This window comes from Pongo pygmaeus, chromosome 1 (genome assembly GCF_028885625.2).
Source record: "Pongo pygmaeus isolate AG05252 chromosome 1, NHGRI_mPonPyg2-v2.0_pri, whole genome shotgun sequence".
NCBI lineage: Eukaryota > Metazoa > Chordata > Mammalia > Primates > Hominidae > Pongo > Pongo pygmaeus.
Window position 1 is genome coordinate 20,659,733 of NC_072373.2, and position 10,703 is coordinate 20,670,435.

The following is a 10,703-nucleotide window of genomic DNA, read 5'->3' on the forward strand; positions in this document are numbered from 1 at the left end:
ATCTTGGGAAAAGCTGCCCACATCATGAAGCCAATCAACTTCTTGTTCTGGTTTGCAGTTTTAATGTCTCTGATTATGGCATCAGGTGGTCAGTGAACTTTCTGTATGGCCCATACATCAACTATGAGATTTGTCTTATAAAATCCATTTATGCTGGATATTGTGGTTCAAAGCTGTAATCCCAACACTTTGGGAGGCTGAGGTTGGAGTGTGGCTTGAAGTCAGAAGTTTGAGACCAGCCTGGGCAACAAAGAGACACATCATCTATAAAAAAATTAAAAATTAGTTGGTCATGGTGATGTATGCCTGTAGTTCCCAGGTACTTAGGAAGTAGAGGCAAGAGAAACACTTGAACCCAGGAGTTCAAGGCTTCAGTAAGCTGATTGGGCCACTGTACTCCAGCCTGAGTGACAGAGCAAGACTCTGACACACACACACAATAAAACCACCTAGTTTCAACTTACAGGGCTTCAGGAACACAGCGACTCTTGGTACTTACATGGAAGAAAGCTGGATTGGGGGAACCTAGAAAAATTTAGGATGCAGTTCATTCTACAGGCAAATAATAAAAACTCAAAAACAATGCACAGGGCTATATTCTAGCAACAGGTGTATTACAGCTGTTCTTTGGAAACATTACTTTTCTCTTCACAGTCTTCCCAATTTCTACCAAAGATCATCAGAGAAAGACAAAATGTTTCGCAGAATGAGTTCAGTTTTATCAAATTTTGCCTAATCACTTGCATAAGCATATCAAGAAAAACAACTGGCTACATTGTAATTTCAGATTTAAAAACCTCTTGAGGCTGGTCACAGTGGCTCACACCTGTAATTCCAGCACTTTGGGAGACCAAGGTGGGAAGATTGCTTGAGGCCAGGAGCTCGAGACCAGCCTGGCCAAAATGGTGAAACCCCATCTCTACTAAAAATACAAAAATTAAGGCTGGGTGCAGTGGCTCATGCCTGTAATCCCAGCACTTTGGGAGGCCGAAGCAGGTGGATCACCTGAGGTTGGGAGTTCGAGACCAGCCTGACCAACATGGAGAAACCCCATCTCTACTAAAAATACAAAATTAGCTGGGCATGGTGGCGCATGCCTGTAATCCCAGCTACTTGGAAGGCTGAGGCAGGAGAATCACTTGAACCTAGGAGGCGGAGGTTGAGGTGAGCCGAGACTGCGCCACTGCACTCCAGCCTGGGCAACAAGAGCAAAATTCCGTCAAAAAAAAAAAAAAGGATACAAAAATTAGTCCGACGTGATGGCACCAGCCTGACTCCCAGCTACTCATGAGGCTGAGGCATGAGAATCACTGGATTCCCCCTCCCAGGGGGCAGAGGTTACAGTGAGCCACGCTCGTCCCACTGCACTCCAGCCTGGGCGACAGAGGGAGACCTTGTCTCAAAAATAACAACAACAAACCCTTGAGGCTAGGTAGCCAAATCAAGACAGACTTTAGACTTTGTTTACAGTATCTATAAACCCCTTAAATATGACATTCCAAAGTCATGACAATGTAACCAATATTTCCAATTGTATCTTGCTATAGAGGTGATTCTTATTGAACTTATGGAAATAATTACATTTCCATTAAAAATAAGTATATTCATGAAATCATTTCCAAATTTTGGAGGTACTTAGTAGGAAGAAAAAAATAAATGTTTTCACTTTTGTTCACAAATGTATGCTTTATCAAATTGCTGAAAACTTTAGATAGCATAAGAGAAAATATTTTCTTAAATTTGGGAAACAAAATATATAAGTAAAGAGCCATCAGTATTTTAAATAAAAGTCAAGAAAACATTATTAGTTATTCAATCTCATGTAATTAATTTTTTGTTTTGCTAAATCTTATTAGCAATTTCATGAATTCATCAGTTTCTTCATTAGAAGTTCTGGACATCTTTTTTCCTAAGCACTTGGTAGTTAATAAAAGAGAAATATAAAAATTTTTTTAAAAAAGAAAGTTCTGGAAATGTTTATGTGGTCTGCTGATTTTATTTTCTTTTTCCATGTTGCCCCATTCATAATACAGACCAGGCTTGGACTGAGGTGTATATAGGATAGGTTTACTCTGCCTCCTCTTTCTATTCAGTCAGTGAAAGAGCACAGCCTGTGATAAGCACCAAAAGGCCTCCATTGATCTTTTTTCCTTTTTGCTATTTTTATTTTGCACTATAAACAACAACAACAATGGTCAGTAACATAGAGCTTTTGTTCACATTTGCATGGATTGCAAAATCTGCAAATTCCAGAAGTCAGTGGCTTGAAGACAAAACAACTGTCACAAGAGACACAACACATAGAAGGACAGGAAGCTGAAGAAGACAGTTTTCAACATTACTGACCCAGGATACACAGCAAGTACCCTTTTCCTCCTGGCACCTGCTGCCGCCACCTTGATGGTATGATTTTTTGATCTATGATCTGAAAAAATATTTTCTCAAATGAAGAGCTGCTGAGAAGAGGTGCAATGAGATAAGTTCAAGTATGAATAACAGTCATACTTATTCAAGTGTATATTTGTATCATACTTATACAAGTCCAAGAAAGGCCAACGTCTTGCTACTTCAACCAACTGCCTCCATTGGACCCAAGAGGGTATGTAAAAAACATTTCAGCGTTCAAATTGGCATAGATATCATGTCTCCACAAACCCTGTAGGGTTACTTTCCCGACTAGATGGTGATCAGCTTATTTCCTGAAGCAACGGAGACAGACATTGAGACTGCCAAAGTTCGAAAAATAAGGTGGAAATTGTGCTTCTTTCAAATGAATTGGCTTCATAAGTGCCATTTCTGCTGGTCCAGCAACTTCTTTCTCCCATGTTGCTGCAGGTATTTATTGCCTTATGCTTGAAATGAAAAGGTGAACTTTGAGGTGCAAGGACTGGGCAGTCCTGCGAGGGCAGGGGGTCTGGAAGTACAGTAGTCAGCACATGCTGTGCTCCTGTAATTGCTTGGCCTTCCTTCAATCCTGAGAACCTACCCTGAGGTCTGTGTGAAGTTCATTTGCAAGCCTGGTGACCTCTCACTATGTCACTGGGGCAAGATGACAAAGTGAGGTCTTCAGTATTGCACAGATGTGAAATGTCCATTCTTAAAAACAAAAATCATAGCTGCTCTTGGGGCTCAGCTGGTTCCTCTATCCCAGTTTTAGCAGAATGTGGCTGTGGCCACAGGGCTCCTGCTGAGGTCTGAGACTGTCCAGTGGGTGGGCACTGGGGCCAGCACTGAGGCAGGGAATGTGCAGTAGACACCCTTCAAGTCAGGGCTAAATGTCTGCAAATCGCTTATCAATGAAGAGCCTGCTGCCTCCCCCTGGTAGGAGGGAAGCTGGGCATTCGGTGTGGAAGGGAGGATTTCAAATTCCTACTGCAGGAGCTGGCCCATGAAGCCAAAGTTGGGTGAGATCATGCTCCTCTTCCACTTGACATAATTGAAGGCCTCCTTCAGGCAGAACTGCTTGGTCTTTATGAGGTAAGCCATGCAGATGGTGGGTGAACAGGAGAACCCAGCTTCACAGTGGACCAGGACCTTGCCTTCCTTTTCTCTGACACGGTCAATGAAGTCTATTGCTTCTTGAAAGTGAGAGCCAATGTCAGCCATGTGGCCTTCTTCCACAAGGATCCATTTCTATGTAGGTGGATCTTGCAAGCCTCACAGGCAGGTCCACAAGGGGACATGCAGCTGGGCTGTGACGTGTAGCTTGATGAGGAACTTGCACTTGGATGCATGGTAGGCACCTCCAAGGTAGAGGAAGGAAAGGATTTCAACTGGACCACACTGATCATAAGCTGGCCTGTAGTTGATGTTTAGCACTACTAGCTTTCCACACTGGCTGATGAGAGCTCTCTCACTTTGAAACGAGTGAAACGAGTTTTACATCCATGCAACCCTGGAAGAAGGTCTCATATCCCCCTTTGAGGAAGTAGACCCGCCAACAGGAGGGCAGGCAGGCGAGCAGTGAGGTGAGAACAACCCGCCGGGCACTCTCCTCACACAGCTTCTGCCCGTGGCGGCTCCCTTAGTTCAGCACCATCACGGCCACCAGGATGCTGCCCTCCTGCAGCAGCAGCGTGCTCCGAGGCATCTGGCAGCAAGTAGCACGCTGACCCCACAGCCGCCCCGGGCTGGCGCACACCACTGAATAGAGGTTGATGTTGAATGAGCCAGGCACGCTCAAGGCGGTAAAGGCCAGGTAGGGCCGGCAGCCAAGCACCATCCAGCCGGCCGCTGCCTCCTTGCGGAGCATCTTGCACACTGGCGCCAGCGACCCAGCGACCCAGCGACCCAGCGTCACGTGCTCCGCAGGTGCCCAAGGCCAGGGTCCCCATGGGCGACCCATGGGGCTGCGGCTGCTGACGGAACTAGGCCCCAACCGCGGTGCAGCTCTGCTTTCCATTGGTCTTAAAGTTATTAGAAATCTGTATTCAAGAGTACTTGTTAGAGTTCTTTCTATGAATCTGATTGCAGATGCCTTTAGAGAAAACTCAAAACAATAACTATGGATAACAAAAACTTAGAATAGAATAATTATGGTTAAAAATCTGATGAAAGTTTATTATAACCAGAAATTGACAAGAAACTGGTTATTTTGTGGCAAACAACATAAGCAGAATTACAACTGATGACATCTTAGATTTCTAGGAGTTTTACACAATTTTGGAACATTCAGATCAATAGCACACCCATAAAATATAACTGAAAGAAGATCTAGTGTAACTTATTTGAAAATGTCTTTCATATAGTTTATCATCTTCAAATGAGCCCGATTTAGTTTAATATGTCTCTTTTATAAACCTTTGAAAAGTTTCAGGGCCCTCTGGAACTCCAAGTTAATTCAAGGTAAAAAAAGAAAAGACAATTTAGGATGTGATCCTGGGAAAGCTTGCCAAAGATATCAAAAGGTTAAAAACACTTTATCAAAACAGTATCAAATGTCACTGTGAATTAATAGTCATTTATTTAACCAGGATGATAATCCAAATACTTCAAAATGAAATACAGAAAGTTACACGAATTTTTTTAAAAACCCTTAACCCTTTTAAGTGCTGTTTTGTCAAGTAATCAAAAACCTAATACAAACAAGCAACATGAAACACAGATAATTATCCTGATAAAATGTAAAATCTTTGTTTCTTAGACCAGTTATCAAAAAGGTAAAGAAATATCTCCGGCAATATGATTGCTTCAGCCTCCAGAAAGCGTATTTAGAGAACCTGGAAGTCAAACCTGACGAAAAGGTACTTGAATTCAATAAGACAAAGGAAGAGTGTGTGCCCCAAATTAGTACTGTTCGCCATATTATAGAGGAATGTAAACAGGTACTCTAGTACCTTGAACAGGGTAATACATGGCTTTTAGAAAAAGTAAAAGCTGGCAGGCACGGTGGCTCACACCTGTAAACCTAGTATTTTAAGAGGCCGAGGCAGGCAGATCACCCGAGGTCTGGAGTTTGAGACCGGACTGGCCAACGTGCAGAAACCACGTCACTGCTAAAAATACAAAAACTAGCCAGGCGACTGCTAAAAATACAAAAACTAGCCAGGCGACGTTGGTGCGCGCCTTTAGTACAAGGTACTCGGGAGGCTGAGGCAAGAGAATGGCTTTAACCCAGAAGCGGAGGTTGCGGTGAGCCGAGATCGAACACTGCACTCCAGCCTGGCCAACAGAGCGAGAATCCGTCAGAAAGAAAGAAAGAGAGAAAGAGAGAGAGAGAGAGGAAGAGAAAGAAAGAGAGGAAAAACAAATTTCAGACTATACGAAAAGCAATAATTCATTAAATAGGAAGAAACAGATCTCTAGTAGAAGTAATAGATTATAATGTGACTCTGTCTCAAAAATAAAAATTAAAAAAAAGAAAAAGTAAAAGTATGTGAAATTGCCGGCTTACATGAAACAATTCAGATATGTTAAGAAAAACCGAGTTCAGAATCAAATTATTCTGAAAGAAAATATTCAACTGTAAAGCTGCAGTTCAGAACATGGTTGAAAATTTAAAGAAACGGCTCTGGGTGGGTGAAGCAAGAGAGGGCCTTGCAAGAGGGGCAGCAAGGGATCCAAAACAATCCCCCGGCCGCAAGGCAAAAGACCAGAGAAGATCCCAGGACTGTGGGCCCTGGGCCTTGACGCCTCAGAGCACACCAAGTCCGGAGCCGCCCAAAGTCATGGACGCTCTGGAGCTCCGGAGCCAGGGAAGGCCTGGAGAGTCGGCGGAATGGAGGCTGCCTGGAGATCCCGGAGCTTGGGCAGGGGAAAAGGCCTCTGGCACTCCCGCGCGGAAACAGGGTGGTGCTGCGGAGGTCCAGCGAGTGGCCTAGGCACAAGCAATCACGGAAGGCTCTAAGAGGCCAACAGAAGGCGAAAGGCGGCGGGCAGCGGTGCTTAGACACGGAGAGCAAACCAGCCAGGCCTCCGGCGAGCAGCTCCCGGGTCCGGATAAAATCCCCGTGGCACCGGAATGGAGGTGGCGCATGGAGTCGGACGGGCCTGGCTGAGCCGCGCTCTTGGGGCAGTCAGTCGGCACTACCAGCGTCTAAGGCCATACCACCCCGAACGCGTCCTGTCTCCTCTGATGTCATGAAGATCAGCAGAGTCTGGGCCTGACTGGTACTTAGATGAAACGCCACTTGAGAAAACCAGGAGACGCAGGCTTGTTTAGACTTCAAGTTCCTCCCTCTTTACCGTTTGGTCGCCTTACTTCTCAACCGGGCCGTAAATCTGCTCCCCCTTTTCAGCACACCTACGCCTACGCCACAGCCCGGGACCGCTTAGTGGGGGCTACCCTGCAGCACAGCCAGGCAACAACATCACAAGTATTCAGGCTGGGTCGCACAACACGATGAAACCGGATCTAGCAGACACTGGGCGGGACGCCTCAGATCAAGTAGGTGCAGGCCAGGATTCCCTGCCGTTCCCGGTGCCTTCCCGTTACCGGAACGACCAGGCGATTCAATTCACTCATCGGCGCAATCGCAACCTTCCAAACAGGGGGAAGGGGCGGGCAGGGGCACCAGGTGCCACGGGCGCCAGCCAAGACCTCCGCACCAGGACGCAGGGGCTGCTTTACACGGGGAAGGACATTGCTTCGCCAGCCACCAGGAAAACTGGCCCTGTGCACTCGGATTCTCATTGCCCCCCACTTCGTGTCAACTCCAGTCCCGAGGACACGCCAGAGACCCACGACCTCAGAAACGCCCGGTGACATGACTCCCGCCAAACCGGCGGGCGCAATCTGCAAATCTAGGGGCCCACTGCACGGCACCAAGAGCACAGTGAGGTGCCAAAAACGTAAGGAGCCTACGAAACCCACCTTCAAAGCAAGCAATTCAACAAAGAAAAAGCAGGACGCAACGCGCCGTTCGTCCTCTCGCATTGACCACCTGGCCCCGGTGTTCTGGCGCAGCCCAAGCACCCTCCACCCTATCCCGGCCTGCTCAAAAGGGCGCTGCCTACCGGAGCCGAGCGCTTCCTCTCGAAGGCTCTATCGCTCTCACTCTCTAGCTCCCTCCGCCTCCTCTTCTAGGTTTCCCCCTGGACCTCGCCCTACTTCTGTCCTCTTCCCTCTGTCTCTCTCTCTCCCTTGCTCTGTCCCTCTCTTTCTCAGCCACTCTGTCTCCATCCCTCTCCCCCTCCCCTGTCTCTCTCGATCGCTGTCTCTCTCCCTCCCTCGGTTTCTATCTCTCCATCCATCTTGTCCTTGCTCTCCTTAAAGTCGCGTGTGTGTGTGTCTGTGTGGGTGAGTCTGTGTGTGTGTGTGTGTCTGTCCGTGCCTGTGTGTGCGAGCTCCCGCGCGTGCGAGCGCGCCCGGGTGTGTCTGTGTGTGGGGGAGTGGATTTGCTCCTGGTGGTGGCGGGGTGTGTCTGGGTTTCTCTCAGCCCCTCTCACCCGGGATCAGGCCGCCGCCTCTAGTGGCAGCCCGGGGCAAAGCGGGGCCACCCCCCCGACCCGCTACCCGCCCCCGCGCCCTCTTGCCCACCGGCCGGACGGGCCTTGGTCGGGACACGCGACCGTGCTGGGGGCGTTGGGAGAGAAAGGCCCCGCGCGGCCCGGCCGGCTGGTCGCCCTTGGCCAGCCCTGACGGCTCCGGGAGGGTGGGGCAAGAGGGGGCCTCGCGGGAGCGCCTGAGCGGCGAGGGATCCAAAACGCCACCTCCGCGGCAGGGCGGAGGACCAGGAGGGGGTCCCAGGATCGTGGGCCCTGGGCCCTGACGCCTCGGAGCACTCCCTGTTCCGAGCGGGCCCCATGTGGTGGAAGCTCGGGAGCTGGGGAGCCGGGGGAAGGCCGCGGGCGAGCGGCTCGGGGGTCCCCGATCCGAGCCCCGCGGCCCCGGCAGGCGGTGACGGCTGCAATCCGCCGGGCATGGCTGGGCCGGGCTCTTGGGGCAGCCAGGCGCCTGTCTCGGCGTCTACGGCCATACCACCCTGAACGCGCCCGATCTCGTCTGATCTCGGAAGCTAAGCAGGGTCGGGCCTGGTTAGTACTTGGATGGGAGACCGCCTGGGAATACCGGGTGCTGTAGGCTTTTTCTTTCCTCTTCTTCCAGACGGAGTCTCGCTCTGCCGCCCAGGCTGGAGTGCAGCGGCGCCATCTCGGCTCACTGCAAGCTCCGCCTCCCGGGTTCACGCCCTTCTCCGGCCCCAGCCTCCCGAGTAGCTGGAACTGCAGGCGCCCGCCACCACGCCCGGCTGATTTTTTTTCTATTTTGCGTAGAGACGGGGTTTCACCCTGTTAGCCGGGATGGTCTCTACCTCCTCACCTAGTGATCCACCCGCCTCGGCCTCCCACCCACAGTGCTGGGATTACAGGCGGGAGCCACCGCGCCCGCCCGGACTCCTGCAGGCTTTTTTGGCTTCCCCGCTGCCTCCCTTCCCCCTACGGTCACCATGCTCCCCAACCTCCCCTCGCTCTGCTCCCCCTTTATCGCCCACCTACACCTCCGCCGCAGCCCAGCCGGAGACCTCCTCCTGGGGGTCCGCCCCTACTACACGCCGGGCAGCAGCATCCCACCGCTTCCGCCTCGCCGCCGCCCCGCCAGGAGCCCGGCTCCAGCCTGGGAGGGCAGGGGGCCGAACCCCAGAGCCGCAGGCGCGGGTCCCCTGCCGTTCGCGGTGCCTTCCCGCTCCCGGAACGCCCAGGCCATTCAATTCACCCACCGGGCGGCGCGCCGTCGTCGCAACCTTCCAAACCGGGGGAAGGGGCGGGCAGGGGCAGCGGGTGCCACAGGCGCCAGCCCAGACCTCGGCTCCGGAACGCACGGGCTGCTTCACCCGGGGGAAGGACATTGCTTCGCCAGCCACCAGGAAAACAGTCCCTGTGCACCCGGATTCCCAACGGCCCCCCACTTCGTGTCAACACCAGTCCCGAGGACACGCCAGAGACCCAGGCCTCCGGCCCCGCCCGGTGCCACGGCTCCCGCCAAACGGGCGGGCGGGCGCACTCTGCAAATCCCGGGGCCCGCCGCAAGGCACCCAGAGCACAGGGTGGTGCCAAGAAAGGAAGGAACCTACGAAACCCACCTCCAAAGCAAGCAATTCAGCCAAGTAAAAGCCTGTCTCAGCGCTCCGTTGGTCCTCTCACAGGGACCGCCTGGCCCCCGTGTTCTGGCGCAGCCCAAGCCCCCTCCACCCTATCCCGGCCTGCTCAAAAGGGCGCTGCCTACCGGAGCCGGGCGCTTCCTCTCGAAGGCTCCATCGCTCTCGCTCTCTAGCTCCCTCCGCCTCTCTCTTCTAGGTTTCCCCCTGGACCTCGCGCTACTTCTGTCGTCTTCCCTCTGTCTCTCTGTCTCTCTCTCTTTCTCTGTCCCTGTCTCTTTCTCAGCCTCTCTGTCTGTCTCCTTCCCTCTCCCCCTCCCCTGTCTCTCTCGATCGCTGTCTCTCTCCCTCCCTCGGTTTCTATCTCTCCATCCATCTCGTCCTTGCTCTCCTTCAAGCCGCGTGTGTGTGTGTACGTGTGTGTGTGTCTGTGTGTGTGTGTGTGTGTGTCTCAGTGGGTGAGTCTGTGTGTGTGTGTGTGTGTGTGTCTGAGTGGGTGAGTCTGTGTGTGTGTGTGTGTGTGCGCGCGTGCGTGCGTGTGCGAGCGAGCGCCCGCGCGTGCGAGCGCGCCCGGGTGTGTCTGTGTGTGGGGGAGTGGATTTGCTCCTGGTGGTGGCGGGGTGTGTCTGGGTTTCTCTCAGCCCCTCTCACCCGGGATCAGGCCGCCGCCTCTAGTGGCAGCCCGGGGCAAAGCGGGGCCACCCCCCCGACCCGCTACCCGCCCCCGCGCCCTCTTGCCCACCGGCCGGACGGGCCTTGGTCGGGACACGCGACCGTGCTGGGGGCGTTGGGAGAGAAAGGCCCCGCGCGGCCCGACCGGCTGGTCGCCCTTGGCCAGCCCTGACCGCTCCGGGTGGGTGAGGCAAGAGGGGGCCTCGCGGGAGCGCCTGAGCGGCGAGGGATCCAAAACGTCACCTGCGCGCCAGGGCGGAGGACCAGGAGGGGGTCCCGGAATCGTAGGCCATGGGCCCTGACGCCTCGGAGCACTCCCTGTTCCGAGCGGGCCCCATGTGGTGGAAGCTCGGGAGCTGGGGAGCCGGGGGAAGGCCGCGGGCGAGGGGCTCGGGGGTCCCCGATCCGAGCCCCGCGGCCCCGGGCTGCCGGTGACGGCTGCAATCCGCCGGGCATGGCTGGGCCGGGCTCTTGGGGCAGCCAGGTGCCTGTCTCGGC

At 52.9% G+C, this 10,703-nt stretch overlaps 1 non-coding gene and 2 pseudogenes across 1 annotated transcript; 1 reads left to right on the plus strand and 2 right to left on the minus strand.

The window, feature by feature from the left end:
- Positions 1-2,008: 2,008 nt before the first annotated feature.
- LOC129023896 (small nucleolar RNA SNORA51) lies at positions 2,009-2,133 on the minus strand (annotated as a pseudogene).
- An 83-nt stretch (positions 2,134-2,216) lies between these two features.
- Positions 2,217-4,409, minus strand: LOC129006812 (dual specificity protein phosphatase 5-like; annotated as a pseudogene).
- A 3,996-nt stretch (positions 4,410-8,405) lies between these two features.
- On the plus strand, positions 8,406-8,524 carry LOC129022006 (5S ribosomal RNA). The gene has a single exon (XR_008496191.1). It is a non-coding gene; the product is annotated as a 5S ribosomal RNA (ribosomal RNA).
- The last annotated feature ends 2,179 nt before the right edge of the window (positions 8,525-10,703 follow it).